Below are 19,527 nucleotides of genomic sequence, written 5' to 3'. Positions count from 1 at the left end.
CTGTCGCGACGAAGCAACGAGGCTGCCCTGGCACCGACACCACCAGGGACCAGGAATGCGCCCGCCAAGCGCACCACGACCGGGCCCGGAGCCGCCCAACTATCCAGCCCGGGCTCATCGGCACGCAAGTCGACCCCCGATAAGCACGCCACCAACACTACTGGTGGCGTGGCAAGGAGGACGAGGGGGTCGACTGTCTCCCCCAAGACCAGGTCCCCGCCCACCAGCCCAAGGGGACCGGTCACGAGGAGCGCCGCGAGGAACAGGAGGGGAGCCAGCGTGCCGATCGAGCTCGGAGACATCAGGATGCGGACTGCAGCCCTCAACGCCACCAAGAGGAAGGCGGCTCCAAAGCCTGGCGCGAGCAGATCACCGAGGTCGTCTGGGTTAGATGGGGGGGCACCCGCCCCCGCCCCCGCCCCCCAAACAACATCTAACCCAAACCAACACCCTACCACTTCACGGGTGTTCACCTCGGTGATCAGGACGGCGGCATCGCCATCCTACGCCGCCGTCACAGCGGGCGCGGCGGTGGTCACAAACACATCACCAGGAGACCGCCCAGAAGGAAGAATGCTGCGGTCAATGTCTCGGGCATCATCGCTCCCGCCCGAGTACTTGGCCGCAGCAATTAGCAGTCCTTCACCTACCACCACCACGAGAACCTCCCCCCCTGCTTGGTCATCCCCACCCACTATTTGTGGGGAGCAGGGGGGAGCGAAGGGCTGCTGTGCGGTCTCCTGCGTGGCACTAACCACGCTGACCACGACCACCGTCACGACCACTGCCAGCGGGGGGCCTATCATGACCTCGAGGCCCCTCGCGGGGGGAGTGGAGAGGACACAGAAGAGGATGAGGCTCACGCCAGCGGTCCTCTCCCTCCCTCCCATCGAGGAAGTGGCAGGGTCGCCTGGTCCCGCCAGGACAGTCCCTTCTCCCCCTCCGGCCATCCGGGGGAATGAAGAGGAGAGGGGAGAAGAGGTGGGGAGGGAGGAGGAAGAAGAAGAACCCTCCCCACTGCCGTGGCAGGTTGCTGCCGGCAGGCGTCGAACACCTGGACGCCTGCCCCCGCTGTCGCCATCCCCGTCGTCATCGCTGGAGTCGTCCAGGAGGATGACGCCGTCGTCGCCGAGGACGACCACACCCCGCAGCTCACCAGCGGGGGACAGGAGGACGCCGGCCGCACCCCTGCGACCAACAGCGAGGGACCAGCGTTCTCCACCGGCCCCACCAGCTCCCAACGTCAGCGGAGCCTTGGAGGGGGCCACTCCCACCACCACCGTCACCACGCGAAGGGGCGGAGCCGCTCGCCGGTGGCCATTGGCAGGAGGTAGCCGCATCACCCAGCAGAGGGTAAGTACTGAGCGGGCCCCTGCCAACGCCGCGCGGATGGACCGACACCGCGAATTCCGCGATATCAATGTCCGCTTGGGAGGGTACGCGTCGCGTTTTCGTAGTGTGGGTGGGAACAATAACCCTGGGAGCTCGCTCCCGGGTGGTAGCACGAGGGGGATAACGGTCCCCACGGGGCAGACTAATGCTCCTGGGGGCGTTGCTGGAGGACCCGCGGCCCTCCAGACACCGCAGGGACGGCAGCAGCCTGTGCCTGCTGGCCAGCCCAATCCTCGCCAGCGCGCATCCCGACGGAGGGAGCAAGCCGCGCTGGAGAGAGAGAGGGAGCTACTGGTCAGTTTGGCCGGGGCTGCTGACAATCCTCAAGACCTGGAGGAAGCTGCAGCGCAAATCGCTGCCTTCTTCCAGGGATTCCGGACCCGACCTGCGGGGAACGGAGGAGACGGGGGCGTAAGACCAGCAGACCCCGCGAGGACGAGGGGGCGTGTCGCGAACTCGTCAGGGACACGCCCTCCCGGTCGTACCGGCTTGGAGACCGACAGGAGAACGGACCAAGTCAAGGAGGCTACGCGTCTCCAGAGGCTGTTCCGGCAGAACCGCAGGCGTGCGGTCCAGGAGGTGCTCATGGGCGCCCCTGAGCAATGTGAAGTTGCCAGGGAGCGCGTCATGCAGCACTTCCTGGATATGTACTCACCTGCGAGTGCGCCACAAGCCTCTGGGCCCCTTGGCTTTCCCTCAGAGGCTCCGACAGCAGCAAGCGGCGAGGCTTTGGTCCGGCCTTTTGAAGTGAGTGAGGTAGACCGACGGATCCGGCGGATGTCAAACTCCGCGCCAGGACCCGACGGTCTGACTTACCGTGACCTTCGGAAGGCCGACCCGAGCTGCGTCGTCTTGACTGCCTTTTTCAACCTTTGCCGTAGGTTGGAGTCGGCCCCTTCTTCCTGGAAGGTCTCCAACACTGTGTTAATTCACAAAAAGGGCGATCGGGGGGACCTGTCGAACTGGCGACCACTTGCCATGTCCGACACTACCCCTAAACTTTTCGCGGCGGTGCTGGCCGACCGTCTAGTGTCGTGGGCCCTCCATAATGGGAGGCTTAGCCCCCAGCAGAAGGGTTTCCTGCCGTGTGAGGGTTGCTACGAGCACAACTTCACGCTGCAGGAAATCCTGAACGACGCTCGCAGGGGCAGGCGTCAGGTGGTGGTGGCATGGCTGGACTTGTCGAACGCGTTCGGCTCGATCCCCCATTCCACCATCTACCGTGCCTTTGCTGAGGCCGGCGTTCCCCTCCCCTTCCGCAATATTGTGGAAGGGTTATATGATGGATGCACCACCCGGGTGCGAACCTCACAGGGCTTCACTGACCCTGTCCCCATTCTCTCCGGGGTCAAGCAGGGCTGCCCGTTGAGCCCTGTGGCGTTTAACCTCGCCCTGGAACCGGTCCTGAGGGCGGTAACCGCGACCTCGGCGGGTTACACGCTGCACGGCCAACGGTATTCCGTGCTAGCCTACGCCGACGACCTGGCGTTAACCGCTGACTCCCCGGAGGGAATGGAAACACTGTTGCGAACAGTGGAAGCTGCGGCAAGTGGGATTGGACTTCGGTTCAACCCGGCGAAGTGTGCAACACTGCATCAGGACAGCAGAGGCACTCGCCGGGTACACCCTACTTGCTTCAGCTTGCAGGGTCAAGGGGTTAAAGCCCTGGCAGCAGGTGCGCCATACGAGCACCTTGGAGTCCCCACAGGATTTCAGGTCAGGCAGACCCCGCTCGCGACGATCGAGGAGCTTGTCCGGGATCTCCGGGCCGTGGATCGCTCTCTCCTCGCCCCGTGGCAAAAATGTGAGGCGGTGAGCTCGTTTATATTGCCCCGCCTCGACTTCATGCTGCGGGGAGCCCATGTTGAGAAGGGCCCCCTCAAGGAAGTCGACAAGCTTGTTCGCAAGCTTGCGAAATCCTGGCTCAAACTACCTCAGAGAGCCAGCGCGGAGGTAGTCTACCTCCCCCCTAAAAAGGGGGGGTGTGGACTGCTTCCGCTTGCGGACCTGGCCGACGCACTGGTCATCGGACACGCATTCCGTCTACTGACGGCATCGGACCCGATGATCAGTGGGCTGGCCAGAGAATCTCTGAGCGAGGCGGTAGCCAGGAAGATCGGTAGGTCACCCACCGATCAGGACCTGGCAACGTACCTCTCCGGCTCGCTGGAGGGGGAATTTGCCAGGGACGGGGGGGACTTCTCGACTCTGTGGTCGAGAGCACGAAACGCGGCACGGCGATCAGGAGAAATGCTCCAATTGCGTTGGGAGTGGTGCGCTGCCCGGCGCGAACTGGGTCTTAGACTCCGGGGCTCACGCGGGCGCACGGTGGTTGTAACACCGAAGGTGCGGGATCAGGTGTTGCATCGTTTGAGAGCGGCAGTGACAGAGTTCTATGCCGATCGCCTGGGCAAAAAGCCCGATCAGGGGAAGGTCTTCGGGGTGTCGTCGCGGGGTAGTGTATCAAATCACTTTCTCCGCGGCGGCAGTTTCACCCGCTTCGCTGATTGGCGCTTCATCCACCGAGCTCGCCTCAACGTCTTGCCTCTTAATGGGGCAAGGCGATGGGGCGAGGGTGATAAGCGTTGCCGGCGATGCGGGGAGGCCCTGGAGACCTTACCCCATGTAATCTGTCACTGCCGGCCTCACTCGGCCGCCTGGCAACTGCGCCACGACGCCATCGTCTCGAGAATATCTCGAGCCTGCCGACTGCCGGGGACATTAAGGGTGAATAAAAGGGTCGAGGGTCTCACCGGCGAGTTGGAGGCTCTGCGCCCTGACATCGTTGTCAGGCACGAGCCTTCGAAAAGCGTCGTGATCGTCGACGTGACCGTGGCCTTCGAGAACGGCATCGAAGCATTCGAAGCCGCTAGGGAGAGGAAGAGGGCGAAATACCTCCCTATCGGCGCCGTTCTCGAAGGACAGGGCTACCGAGTCGTGACCGACGCGATCGTTGTGGGGGCTCTCGGCTCCTGGGATCAGGCCAATGAGGCGGTGCTCAGGCTCCTGCGTGTGAGTAAGAAGTACGCGAGTCTGATGCGCCGTCTCATTGTGTCTGAGACCATTCGCTGGGGCCGGGACATCTACGTGGAGCATGTGTCGGGGGTCCGCCAGTACGCGGCTCCTCCTCCCGGTGTCCCCACCGCAGCACCGCTCCGACCCCCACCAGAGGTGACGGTGGCCCCTCCTCACGACCAGCCTCCCTCCGCCAGCAGGGAAGTCGCGCCCCGGATAGGCAGCCGTCACGAGGCTGAAGACGGGCATGAGGCCCAAACAATGACTCAGGGCCCCTCCGGCCCTTTGCATGACATATAATGAGGCGGCGGTGCCACGCGAGGCACCGCGCCCATTAGTTATTATTATAATTACATTTTTATTTCTATTGTTATTGTTATTTTTATTATATATATTTAAATCTACGTATATTTTAGCGAGGGCAGGTGGCCGGCTGCACATCTCTATTCTATCTTCTCTTTTATCTTGCTACTTATATTATTTTCTAGTCATTCTCTTTTAAGTTATTTCATCTAGTTTATTGGTTTCTTCTCCTGTCCTTTTCTCTTCTTATACTTTTTAGTTTTGCTTATTTTCCTTTTAGTCATCTAGTCATCTACCTTAGTATATAAGTATTTTAACTTTCCTGGTGTGCAGCGGACCACTACAATGTTGACAATTTTAATTTTAATTTTAATGTTAATCTTAAGCTATCTGACCAGGCCCCCCTGCGGGGCCGGAACGATTTTTATTTATTTACTGACGTGTGTGTGTATGTGTGTGCGTGTGATGCGTTTTATTTATTATATTTATTTACTTATATATATATTAGCCGCGCAGGGGGCCCGATGCCCCCACACCGCACACCCCACCACCAAACCCTTAATTTTATTTGTAGCGGGGTGCCCAACGTGCACCCCCATATAAGCCCTCGCCAAAAGGCGAGTACATTGTACCGCCCCCGGGAGCATATGTAGCCCGGGGGACCATTGTTTGAAAATAAACGCCTTTTATCTGTTCTTATCAGCTTAATATCTGATACACTCCCCATCGGGGAGTCAGAATATTAACTCGATTTTTGGAAGTTGACGGAGCGGTCGGGGCTTGCTCCCCCTCGGTCACGGGTCGGCCACGCATTGCAGTGCCGTGTGGATTGGCCCAATTAGCTTATATAAAGCATAATATCCGCTTATTCCACAGCCCGTCAAATTTCCAGGAATCGAGGAAGTATTCTCGACTCCCCGAAACAGCAAAACTCAGAAAAATTCTGTTTCGCCAAGTTTTTCGGGTTGTGCCGCGACTCCCCTAAATCGCGCGCGTGTGCAAGTGCCGAGTGTGCACCATTAAAAAGGATTACGCAAGAGCCGAGGAGCGATCGGGGCGCGACCAGCCGCCGACGAGGAGGACCACCGACGATCAAGCGCCTCCACCGAGGCCGGACCTCCGGGAACTACGACCACCTGTACGGGGAACCCGAGCGGGGTAAGTGGTCGAAACCCTCTCTCTCTATCTCTGTAACTTCTGTCTATTCCCCCGTGTAACTTGTAACGGTGTCATTTGGACTCTCTTGTCCAAGTGCCCGTTTTCAAATACACGGTAAACCCCGTTGACCTCCCCTTTCCGTTCGTTGTTGTGTGTCTTTGTTCTGCCGACGATTGGCACCTGTGCTAACCGTCGATCAGAGCGAAACACAAACAATTAACGGCTCCTTCCCGGTCGCTCGGAACGAAATTTCTGGAAATTTCGATCCGGATCACATAAGTGACAGGTGGAAACGATTCGACAAATTTCGCAATTAAATTAATCAATTAACTCGACGGCTGTTTAAACAATCAGCTCGCTGGTTGTTTAATACGGTTCCCGAGTTAACAGATTTTATTTATTGCGAAATTGGGGCGCAAGCCTGTGCCGACAGTTTAATAAACTAATATTTAACATCTCGTTGAATATCGGCACGTCGGAGCGTTTCCTACTTCGTCGAAATTGTGCTCCGTTTCGGAATAAGCCAGGAATATTGCTCCTGAGCCAAGACCAGCCGAATTGTTTAATCGGACTCGTTCGATTAAATTAATTCGGCTCTGATTTCCTATCAGTCACCGATCCGTGTAGGCCTCAGATATTCCTTAGCCCCGTGCTAAGGAAATTTTCTGAGTACCGCCAAGTATCGGTGCAGCCCTCTAGCGGTGGGTCTTTGCACGAGAAGCTCGAAAGAGTTTCTCGACCGCCCGCTAGGTGTCCCCCTTGGACAGGCTTCTACTCTGTCCAAGGTAGAGTCCTACTATCGCTGTTATCTTCTCTCCCTTTCTAACCTCCATCTGTCATCCGCTCTCTTTCTATCTTTACCCGTTTCATACTTCTCTCGGTCTATCTCTTTAATTTTTTCTCTTTCCCGTTTCGGCCACTTGCTTTACTATATCTTAATTGGTATATTTAGTTGACTAATTTTAATTATTTATTTATCTAGACATTTATATACACATTTTACTCTATTCACTCGTTTTAACTGCATTTTAATCACCGTACTGTATATCACAGTGCCTGCTTACATACCTAATTTAATTTTAAAAACCGACATATTCAACTTTTACACGTATTTTATCCTATTTTACACTAACTTATTTTATTCTATTTTATTCTCATTCTTATTTTATTTTACTGTATTCTATTTTACTTCATCTTAATTCTAGTCATAGCTTATCTTTTATCTTGTTACTTTTACTCCTTTTACTCTGTGATATACTATACCATTTTAAACCTATTACTGTGATATCTATACATACGCTTACTGCTATTTCTTATTTTTATCCTCCTTACTGTATCTCTAGTCTCATTTTTATTTTTATTTTTATTTCTTATTCCATTCTTTCTGAGCTCTATTCTTTTCCGATTAACTCCGATCATCTAGTCAACTTTATATGCCAGTTCTGACACCGACATACACTGCATCCAATCTGCTCTGTCAATTTTAATTTAATTTAATTTTATCTTGTTACATTTTATTCCTATTCTGTCTCATCCGACTCTGCACTATCTTATTTTATTTTACTGATATCACGACTTAATCACATTTTATTTATTTAAACGCCTATTGCGATACATTGACGCCGACTAGTGCTATTTATTTATTTATTTATCCATTTATTTGTTTATTTAAATACGTCTAGTCACTCCGTCGATTTTATTTATTATATTTTAATATATTTTAACATATTTTAACACACGTGACTAAGTTTAAGTGATTTTAACCTGGTGCTATTTAATTATCTATCTATATACACGCTTTCTCACTGACTGACAGAGCTATCTATTTATCAATTTACTTACCCACTTATTTATCTACTTATTTAACTATTTACTCACTTATCAATTCATTCTTTTACTAACTTATTTATTTATTTATTTATATACCCCCTACCGCTCGTAGTCAACCCCGCACAGGTCGATCCAAAAATGGCAGGGCAAAGCAGTAGCCCTATCACAATATATATAGATTTTCCGTTCCCGGAGGAATTCCGATGCCCGGAATGCTACGGCAAACCGGGCATGAAGCTCGGTGGGGCGTATAAGTCCCATTCCGACCTGGCAAAGCACGGCAAGAAATACCACCCCGGACATAGTATCGTTCACCGGTGCGGCGAGTGTGGTGAGCCTGGCACGGGCAGATATGCCCTAAAAGCCGTGAAGACTCACCACGCCGCCGCACACGCGAGTACGGGTGGGCCAGGTCGGAGTGGGACCGGCGGAACAATTACCGGTTCTGCCAGCAACCGGACAACCGGTGCCCGGTCCTCCTCCTCGACGACTGGCACTAATTCCTCGGGCCGAGGGAGGCCCGAGTCAATTTTAAGGTTTACCGCTGACGCGGGAGCTGGAGGGGTCACTACGACAACGGCCACGACAACGACGACGACGACGACAACAACGACGACGACAGCTACAACGACGACAACAGCAACGACGACGACTGCGAGTGGCCAGCGGCAGGCGGCGACGGCCCAGGAGATCAACACCTCCGGCGGGGCCGTACCACCATCTTCAGGCCCCCCGACCACACCGACCACCAGTGTGGTCACCACTACGACGACGACGGCTTCGGCGACGACCCGCACGCTGACGTTGCAGCGCAAACTGCCCTTCGGCACGTCTGCAGCTGCGACGGGGACGACAGCGGGGAAGTCTACGAGGATGACGCTGGCAGCAAGGACGAGGACGATCGGGGCGGTCCCACAACCTACCCCCAGACCATCAACCACGCCACCACCACCATTGGCGTCCCTGGGGGCCAGGCCGAAGGTTGCGGCGGCACTAGTGGCTCCCCTTCGCAAGTCACTGACGCCGCCGCCCCTTCTGGCCGCCTCCAGGGCGAAGACCACCCCTGCAGCAGCAGCAGCAACAACAACAACAACAGCAACAAGGAGCAGCCTGTCGCGGCGAAGCAACGAGGTTGCCCTGGCACCGACACCACCAGGGACCAGGAATGCGCCCGCCAAGCGCACCGGGACCGGGACCGGAGCCGTCCAACGAGCCAGCCCGGGCTCATCGGCACGCAAGTTGACCCCTGATAAGACCACCACTAATACCAGTGGTGGCATAGCAAGAAGGACGAGGGGGTCGACGGTCTCCCCTAAGACGAGGTCCCCCCCTACCAGCCCGAGGGGGCCGATTACAAGGAGCAGGAGGGGAGCCAGCGTGCCGATAGAGCTCGGGGACATCAAGAAGCGGACGATGACCCTCACCACCACCAGGAGGAAGGCGGCTCCGAAACCCGGTGCTAATACGTCACCGAGGGCGGTTGGGTTAGATGGGGGGGCACCCGCCCCCGCCCCCCCCCCCCACAACGACATCTAACCCAAACCAACCCCAATCCACCACACGGGTGTTTACCTCGGTGATTAGGACGGCGGCCTCACCATCTTATGCCGCCGTCACGGCGGGCGCAGCGGTGGTCACGACAACACCGCCAGGAGACCGCCCAGAAAGAAGAACGCTGCGGTCGATGACTCGGGCCTCGTCACTCCCGCCCGAGTTCATGACCGTAGCGAGCAGCAGCCTATCCCTCATCGCCACAACGAGGGATTCCCCCCCTGCCCACTCACCCCCACCGATCATCTGTAGGAAGCAGGGGGGAGCGGAGGGCTGCTGTGCGGTCTCCTGCGTGGCTCCGGCCACGCTGACCACGACCACCGTCACGACCACTGCCAGCGGGGGGCCCATCATGACTTCGAGGCCCCTCGCGGGGGGAGGGGAGAGGATACAGAAGAGGACGAGGCTTACGCCGGCAGTCCTCTCCCTCCCCCCCATCGAGGAAGTGGCAGGGTCACCTGGTCCTGCCAGGACAGCTCCTTCTCCCCCTCCGGCCATCCGGGGGAGCGAAGAGGAGAGGGGAGAAGAGGTGGGGACGAAGGAGGAAGAGGATCCCTCCCCACTGCCGTGGCAGGTTGTTGCCGGCAGGCGCCGATCATCTGGGCGCCTGTCCCCGCTGCCAACATCCCCGTCGTCATCGCCGAGGTCGTCCCAGAGGAGGACGCCGTCGCCGTCGAGGACAACACCCCGCAGCTCACCAGCGGGGGACAGGAGGACGCCGGCCGCACCCCTGCGACCAACAGCGAGGGACCAGCGTTCTCCACCGGCCCCACCAGCTCCCAACGTCAGCGGAGCCTTGGAGGAGGCCACTCCCACCACCACCGTCACCACGCGAAGGGGCGGAGCCGCTCGCCGGTGGCCATTGGCAGGAGGTAGCCGCATCACCCAACAGAGGGTAAGTGCTGAGCGGGCCCCTGCCAACGCCGCGCGGATGGACCGGCACCGCGAATTCCGCGATCTGAATGTCCGCTTGGGAGGGTTCGCGTCGCGTTTTCGTTCAGTGGGTGGGAACAATAACCCTGATAGCTCGCTCCCGGGTGGTAGCACGAGGGGGATAACGGTCCCCACGGGGCAGACTAATGCTCCTGGGGGCGTTGCTGGAGGACCCGCGGCCCTCCAGACACCGCAGGGACGGCAGCAGCCTGTGCCTGCTGGCCAGCCCAATCCTCGCCAGCGCGCATCCCGACGGAGGGAGCAAGCCGCGCTGGAGAGAGAGAGGGAGCTACTGGTCAGTTTGGCTGGGGCTGCTGACAATCCTCAAGACCTGGAGGAAGCTGCAGCGCAAATCGCTGCCTTCTTCCAGGGATTCCGGACCCGACCTGCGGGGAACGGAGGAGACCGGGGCGTAAGACCAGCAGACCCCGCGAGGACGAGGGGGCGTGTCGCGAACTCGTCAGGGACACGCCCTCCCGGTCGTACCGGTTTGGAGACCGACAGGAGAACGGACCAAGTCAAGGAGGCTACGCGTCTCCAGAGGCTGTTCCGGCAGAACCGCAGGCGTGCGGTCCAGGAGGTGCTCATGGGCGCTCCTGAGCAATGTGAAGTTGCCAGGGACCGCGTCATGCAGCACTTCCTGGATATGTACTCACCTGCGAGTGCGCCACAAGCCTCTGGGCCCCTTGGCTTTCCCTCAGAGGCTCCGACAGCAGCAAGCGGCGAGGCTTTGGTCCGGCCTTTTGAAGTGAGTGAGGTAGACCGACGGATCCGGCGGATGTCAAACTCCGCGCCAGGACCCGACGGTCTGACTTACCGTGACCTTCGGAAGGCCGACCCGAGCTGCGTCGTCTTGACTGCCTTTTTCAACCTTTGCCGTAGGTTGGAGTCGGTCCCTTCTTCCTGGAAGGTCTACAACACTGTGTTAATTCACAAAAAGGGCGATCGGGGGGACCTGTCGAACTGGCGACCACTTGCCATGTCCGACACTACCCCTAAACTTTTCGCGGCGGTGCTGGCCGACCGTTTAGTGTCGTGGGCCCTCCACAATGGGAGGCTTAGCCCCCAGCAGAAGGGTTTCCTGCCGTGCGAGGGTTGCTACGAGCACAACTTCGCGCTGCAGGAAATCCTGAACGACGCTCGCAGGGGCAGGCGTCAGGTGGTGGTGGCATGGCTGGACTTGTCGAACGCGTTCGGCTCGATCCCCCATTCCACCATCTACCGTGCCTTTGCTGAGGCCGGCGTTCCCCTCCCCTTCCGCAATATTGTGGAAGGGTTATATGATGGATGCACCACCCGGGTGCGAACCTCACAGGGCTTTACTGACCCTGTCCCCATTCTCTCCGGGGTCAAGCAGGGCTGCCCGTTGAGCCCTGTGGCGTTTAACCTCGCCCTGGAACCGGTCCTGAGGGCGGTAACCGCGACCTCGGCGGGTTACACGCTACACGGCCAACGGTATTCCGTGCTAGCCTACGCCGACGATCTGGCGTTGACTGCCGATTCTCCGGAGGGAATGGAAACACTGTTACGAACAGTGGAAGCTGCGGCAAATGGGGTTGGACTTCGGTTCAACCCGGCGAAGTGTGCAACACTGCATCAGGACAGCAGAGGCACTCGCCGGGTACACCCTACTTGCTTCAGCTTGCAGGGTCAAGGGGTTAAAGCCCTGGCAGCAGGTGCGCCATACGAGCACCTTGGAGTCCCCACAGGATTTCAGGTCAGGCAGACCCCGCTCGCGACGATCGAGGAGCTTGTCCGGGATATCCGGGCCGTGGATCGATCTCTCCTCGCCCCGTGGCAAAAGTGTGAGGCGGTGAGTTCATTTATATTGCCCCGCCTCGACTTCATGCTACGGGGAGCCCATGTAGAGAAGGGTCCCCTTAAAGAAGTGGACAAGCTTGTTCGCAAGCTTGCCAAGTCCTGGCTCAACCTCCCTCAGAGAGCCAGCGCGGAGGTGGTCTACCTCCCTCCCAAAAAGGGGGGGTGTGGACTGCTTCCGCTTGCGGACCTGGCCGACGCACTGGTCATCGGACATGCATTCCGTCTACTGACGGCATCGGACCCGATGATCAGTGGGCTGGCCAGAGAATCTCTGAGCGAGGCGGTAGCCAGGAAGATCGGTAGGACACCCACCGATCAGGACCTGGCGACGTACCTCTCCGGCTCGCTGGAGGGGGAATTCGCCAGGGACGGAGGGGACTTCTCGACTCTGTGGTCGAGAGCACGAAACGCGGCACGGCGATCGGGAGAAATGCTCCAATTGCGTTGGGAGTGGTGCGCTGCCCGGCGCGAACTGGGTATTAGACTCCGGGGCTCACGCGGGCGCACGGTGGTTGTAACACCGAAGGTGCGGGACCAGGTGTTGCACCGTTTGAGAGCGGCAGTGACAGAGTTCTATGCCGAACGTCTGGGCAAAAAGCCCGATCAGGGGAAGGTCTTCGGGGTGTCGTCGCGGGATAGCGCATCAAATCACTTTCTCCGCGGCGGCAGTTTCACCCGCTTCGCTGATTGGCGCTTCATCCACCGAGCTCGCCTCAACGTCTTGCCTCTTAATGGGGCAAGGCGGTGGGGCGAGGGTGATAAGCGTTGCCGGCGATGCGGGGAGGCCCTGGAGACCCTACCCCATGTAATCTGTCACTGCCGGCCTCACTCGGCCGCCTGGCAACTGCGCCACGATGCCATCGTCTCGAGAATATCTCGAGCCTGCCGACTGCCGGGGACATTAAGGGTTAATAAAAGGGTCGAGGGTCTCACCGGCGAGTTGGAGGCTCTGCGCCCTGACATGGTTGTCAGACACGAGCCTTCGAAAAGCGTCGTGATCGTCGACGTGACCGTGGCCTTCGAGAACGGCATCGAAGCCTTCGAAGCCGCTAGGGAGAGGAAGAGGGCGAAATACCTCCCTATCGGCGCCGTTCTCGAAGGACAGGGCTACCGAGTCGTGACCGACGCGATCGTTGTTGGGGCTCTCGGCTCCTGGGATCAGGCCAATGAGGCGGTGCTCAGGCTCCTGCGTGTGAGCAAGAAGTACGCGGGCCTGATGCGCCGTCTCATTGTGTCTGAGACCATTCGCTGGGGCCGGGACATCTACGTGGAGCATGTGTCGGGGGTCCGCCAGTACGCGGCTCCTCCTCCCGGTGTCCCCACCGCAGCACCGCCCCTACCCCCACCAGAGGTGACAGTGGCCCCTCCTCACGACCAGCCTCCCTCCGCCAGCAGGGAAGTCGCGCCCCGGATAGGCAGCCGTCACGAGGCTGAAGACGGGCATGAGGCCCAAACAATGACTCAGGGCCCCTCCGGCCCTTTGCATGACATATAATGAGGCGGCGGTGCCACGCGAGGCACCGCGCCCATTAGTTATTATTATAATTACATTTTTATTTCTATTGTTATTGTTATTTTTATTATATATATTTAAATCTACGTATATTTTAGCGAGGGCAGGTAGCCGGCTGCACATCTCTATTCTATCTTCTCTTTTATCTTGCTACTTATATTATTTTCTAGTCATTCTCTTTTAAGTTATTTCATCTAGTTTATTGGTTTCTTCTCCTGTCCTTTTCTCTTTTTATACTTTTTAGTTTTGCTTATTTTCCTTTTAGTCATCTAGTCATCTACCTTAGTATATAAGTATTTTAACTTTCCTGGTGTGCAGCGGACCACTACAATGTTGACAATTTTAATTTTAATTTTAATGTTAATCTTAAGCTATCTGACCAGGCCCCCCTGCGGGGCCGGAACGATTTTTATTTATTTACTGACGTGTGTGTGTATGTGTGTGCGTGTGATGCGTTTTATTTATTATATTTATTTACTTATATATATATTAGCCGCGCAGGGGGCCCGATGCCCCCACACCGCACACCCCACCACCAAACCCTTAATTTTATTTGTAGCGGGGTGCCCAACGTGCACCCCCATATAAGCCCTCGCCAAAAGGCGAGTACATTGTACCGCCCCCGGGAGCATATGTAGCCCGGGGGACCATTGTTTGAAAATAAACGCCTTTTATCTGTTCTTATCAGCTTAATATCTGATACACTCCCCATCGGGGAGTCAGAATATTAACTCGATTTTTGGAAGTTGACGGAGCGGTCGGGGCTTGCTCCCCCTCGGTCACGGGTCGGCCACGCATTGCAGTGCCGTGTGGATTGGCCCAATTAGGCTTTTAACAAGCAGAAAATCTTGCTTTCCACAGCCCGTCAGCTTCCAGGAATCGAGGAGATATTCTCGACTCCCCGAATCGAACAAAAAGTTAGAAAATTCTCGATTCGCGAAGTCTTTCGGGTTTGTGCCGCAACTTCCCCTAAATCACGCGTTGTGTGTGCAACAAGTGCCAAGTGCACCACTCCTTTAAAAAGGATTACTCCAGAGCCGAGGAGCGATCGGGGCGCGACCAGCCGCCGACGAGGAGGACCACCGAAAACCAAGCGCCTCCACCGAAGCCGGACCTCCGAAAAACCGACCACCTGTACGGGGAACCCGAGCGGGGTAAGTGGTCGAAACCCTCTCACACTATCTCTTTAATTTCTGTCTATTCCCCCGTGTACTTGTAACGGTGTCACTTGGACTCTCTCTTGTCCAAGTGCCCGTTTTCAAATACACGGTAAACCCCGTTGACCTCCCCTTTCCGTTCGTTGTTGTGTGTCTTTGTTCTGCCGACGATTGGCACCTGTGCTAACCGTCGAACAGAGCGAAACACAAACAATTAACGGCTCCTTCCCGGTCGCTCGGAACGAAATTTCTGGAAATTTCGATCCGGATCACATAAGTGACAGGTGGAAACGTTTCGACAAATTTCGCAATTAAATTAATCAATTAACTCGACGGCTGTTTAAACAATCAGCTCGCTGGTTGTTTAATACGGTTCCCGAGTTTCTAGATTTTATTTATTGCGAAATTGGGGCGCAAGCCTGTGCCGGTAGTTTATTAAAAGTAATATTCAACATCTCTTGTTAAATACCGGCACGTCGGAGCGTTTCCCGCTTCGTCGAAATTGTACTCCGTTTCGGAATAAGCCAGGAATATTGTTCCTGAGCCAAGACCAGCCGAATTGTTTGATCGGACTCGTTCGATTAAATTAATTCGGCTTTAATATCCTATCAGTCACCGATCCGTGTAGGCCTCAGATATTCCTTGGCCCCGTGCTAAGGAAATTTTCTGAGTACCGCCAAGTATCGGTGCAGCCCTCTAGCGGTGGGTCTTTGCACGAGAAGCTCGAAAGAGTTTCTCGACCGCCCGCTAGGTGTCCCCCTTGGACAGGCTCTACTCTGTCCAAGGTAGAGTCCTACTATCGCTTTATCTTCTCTCCCTTTCTAACCTCCATCTGTCATCCGCTCTCTTTCTATCTTTACCCGTTTCATACTTCTCTCGGTCTATCTCTTTAATTTTCTCTTTCCCGTTTCGGCCACTTGCTTTATTATATCTTAATTGGTATATTTAGTTGACTAATTTTAACTATTAATTATTTATTTATTTATTTAGACACCTATTTACACATTTTACCTTATTCACTCGTTTTAACTACATTTTAATCACCGTACTGTATATCACAGTGACTGCTTACATACCTAATTTAATTTTAAAACCGACACATTCAACTTTTACACGTATTTTATCGCATTTTACACCAACTTATTTTATTCTATTTTATTCTCATTCTTATTTTATTTTACTGTATTCTATTTTACTTTATCTTAATTCTAGTCATAGTTTATCTTTTATCTTGTTACTTTTACTCTTTTTACTCTGTGATATACTATACCATTTTAAACCTATTACTGTGATATTTATACATACGATTATTGTTACATTTTACTCTTTATTTTATGTCTAGTCTTATTCCTATTTTTCTATTTTTATTCTAGTCTCTCTCAGCTCTATTCTTCTCTGATTAAATTCTGATCACCTAGTCAACTGTCTATGCCAATTTCGACACCGTTAAATACTGCGTCTCATCTGCTCTGTCTGTTTTATTCTATTTTATTACATTTTACTCTGCTTTATATTACCTCACACTATTTTACGTTACTAACATCACTACTTAATCACATTTTATCTATTTACATACACACCTACTGTGATACATCGACGACGATTAATTCTGTTTATTTATTTATTTATTTAGACAGATCTAGTCACTTCGTTGATTTTATTTACTATATTTTGACACTCGTGATTAAGACTAAGTGATTCTAACCTGGTTTTATTTATTTATTTATTTATTCATACACGCATTTACCCAGTGACTGACAGATATACCTATCTATTTATTTACTTATTTATTTATTTATTTATTTATTTACTTACACCAATTGTTTTATTTTATTGTAATCTGCGCCTCATCAACTTAATAATTTATCTATTTATCTTTTACCGCTCGTAGTCAACCCCGTACAGGTCGATCCAAAAATGGCAGGGCAAGCAAGCAGCCCCATTACAATATATATTGACTTCCCCTTCCCGGAGGAATTCCGATGCCCGGAATGCTACGGCAAGCGGGCATGAAGCTCGGTGGGGCGTATAAGTCCCACTCCGACCTGGCAAAGCATGCCAAAAAATACCACCCCGGACACACTATTGTCCACCGGTGCGGCGAGTGTGGTGAGCCTGGCACGGGCAGATATGCCCTAAAGGCAGTAAAGACTCACCACGCCGCCGCACACGCGAGCACGGGTGGGCCAGGTCGGAGTGGGACCGGCAGAACAACTACCGGTTCTGCCAGCAACCGGACTACCGGTGCCCGGTCCTCCTCCTCGGTGACTGGCACTAATTCCTCGGGCCGAGGGAGGCTCGAGTCAATTTTAAGGTCTTCCGCTGCGGCGGGAGCTGGAGGGGTCGTCACTACGACAACGGCCACAGCAACGACGACAACGACTGCGACGACGACGACAGCATGTGGCCAGCGGCAGGCGGCGACGGCCCAACGAACCAATACCTCCGGCGGGGCAGTACCACCATCATCGGGCCCCGCGACCACGCAGACCACCAGCGTGGTCACTACAACGACAACGACGACAACGGCGATGAACCGCACGTCTACGCTGCAGAGCAGACTGCCTTTTGGCACGTCTGCAGCTGCGACGGGGACGACAGCGGGGACATCAACAAGGACAACGCTGGCAGCGAGGACGAGGACGATCGTGGCGGTCCCACGACCTACCCCCAGGCCATCCATCACGCCACCACCACCATCGGCGTCCCTGGGGGCCAGGCCGAAGGTTGCGGCGGCACTAGTGGCTCCCCTTCGGAAGTCACTGACGCCGCCGCCCCTTCTGGCCGCCTCCAGGGCGAAGACCACCCCTGCAGCAGCAGCAGCAACGTCCGGGAGGAAATCCCAGACGCCACCACCACCTGGAGCGTCGAGGAGGACCCAGGCAGGGGTAGCAGCAGCCGGGACCGCCACGAAGAAGACGCCCACGCCCCCACCAGCAGCAGCAACAACAACAGCAACAAGGAGCAGCCTGTCGCGGCGAAGCAACGAGGCTGCCCTGGCACCGACACCACCAGGGACCAGGAATGCGCCCGCCAAGCGCACCACGACCGGGCCCGGAGCCGCCCAACGATCCAGCCCGGGCTCATCGGCACGCAAGTCGACCCCCGATAAGCACGCCACCAACACTACTGGTGGCCTGGCAAGGAGGACGAGGGGGTCGACTGTCTCCCCCAAGACCAGGTCCCCGCCCACCAGCCCAAGGGGACCGGTCACGAGGAGCGCGGCGAGAAACAGGAGGGGAGCCAGCGTGCCGATCGAGCTCGGAGACATCAGGATGCGGACTGCAGCCCTCAACGCCATCAAGAGGAAGGCGGCTCCAAAGCCTGGCGTGAGCAGATCACCGAGGTCGTCTGGGTTAGATGGGGGGGCACCCGCCCCCGCCCCCGCCCCCCAAACAACATCTAACCCAAACCAACCCCAATCACCACCACGGGTATTTACCTCGGTGATCAGGACGGCGGCATCACCATCATACGCCGCCGTCACGGCGGGCGCAGCGGTGGTCACGACAACACCACCAGGAGACCGCCCAAAAGGAAGAACGCTGCGGTCGATGACTCGGGCCTCGTCACTCCCGCCCGAGTTCATGACCGTAGCGAGCAGCAGCCCATCCCTCATCACCACAACGAGGGATCCCCCCCTGCCCGCTCACCCCCACCGACCATCTGTGGGAAGCAGGGGGGAGCGGAGGGCTGCTGCGCGGTCTCCTGCGTGACTCCGGCCACGCTGACCACGACCACCGTCACGACCACTGCCAGCGGGGGGCCCATCATGACATCGAGGCCCCTCGCGGGGGGAGTGGAGAGGGCACAGAAGAGGACGAGGCTCACGCCAGCGGTCCTCTCCCTCCCACCCATCGAGGAAGTGGCAGGGTCGCCTGGTCCCGCCAGGACAGCTCCTTTTCCCCCTCCGGCCATCCGGGGGAACGAAGAGGAGAGGGGAGAAGAGGTGGGGAGGAAGGAGGAAGAGGATCCCTCCCCACTGCCGTGGCAGGTTGTTGCCGGCAGGCGCCGATCATCTGGGCGCCTGTCCCCGCTGCCAACATCCCCGTCGTCATCGCCGAGGTCGTCCCAGAGGAGGACGCCGTCGCCGTCGAGGACAACACCCCGCAGCTCACCAGCGGGGGACAGGAGGACGCCGGCCGCACCCCTCCGACCATCAGCGAGGGACCAGCGTTCTCCACCGGCCCCACCAGCTCCCAACGTCAGCGGAGCCTTGGAGGGGGCCACTCCCACCACCACCGTCACCACGCGAAGGGGCGGAACCGCTCGCCTGTGGCCATTGGCAGGAGGTAGCCGCATCACCCAGCAGAGGGTAAGTACTGAGCGGGCCCCTGCCAACGCCGCGCGGATGGACCGACACCGCGAATTCCGCGATATCAATGTCCGCTTGGGAGGGTACGCGTCGCGTTTTCGTAGTGTGGGTGGGAACAATAACCCTGGGAGCTCGCTCCCGGGTGGTAGCACGAGGGGGATAACGGTCCCCACGGGGCAGACTAATGCTCCTGGGGGCGTTGCTGGAGGACCCGCGGCCCTCCAGACACCGCAGGGACGGCAGCAGCCTGTGCCTGCTGGCCAGCCCAATCCTCGCCAGCGCGCATCCCGACGGAGGGAGCAAGCCGCGCTGGAGAGAGAGAGGGAGCTACTGGTCAGTCTGGCCGGGGCTGCTGACAATCCTCAAGACCTGGAGGAAGCTGCAGCGCAAATCGCTGCCTTCTTCCAGGGATTCCGGACCCGGCCTGCGGGGAACGGAGGAGACGGGGGCATAAGACCAGCAGACCCCGCGAGGACGAGGGGGCGTGTCGCGAACTCGTCAGGGACACGCCCTCCCGGTCGTACCGGCTTGGAGACCGA

At 56.4% G+C, this 19,527-nt stretch overlaps 2 pseudogenes; both read left to right on the top strand.

The window, feature by feature from the left end:
• Nucleotides 1-5,371: 5,371 nt before the first annotated feature.
• LOC143361152 (U2 spliceosomal RNA) lies at nt 5,372-5,553 on the top strand (annotated as a pseudogene).
• An 8,609-nt stretch (nt 5,554-14,162) lies between these two features.
• On the top strand, nt 14,163-14,344 carry LOC143361155 (U2 spliceosomal RNA; annotated as a pseudogene).
• Nucleotides 14,345-19,527: the final 5,183 nt, after the last annotated feature.

The sequence above is a fragment of the Halictus rubicundus genome, chromosome 14 (genome assembly GCF_050948215.1).
Source record: "Halictus rubicundus isolate RS-2024b chromosome 14, iyHalRubi1_principal, whole genome shotgun sequence".
In the NCBI taxonomy this organism is placed as follows: Eukaryota; Metazoa; Arthropoda; class Insecta; order Hymenoptera; family Halictidae; genus Halictus; species Halictus rubicundus.
Note: the sequence above shows the minus strand (reverse complement) of the source record. Positions and strands in the feature narration are given on the sequence as shown.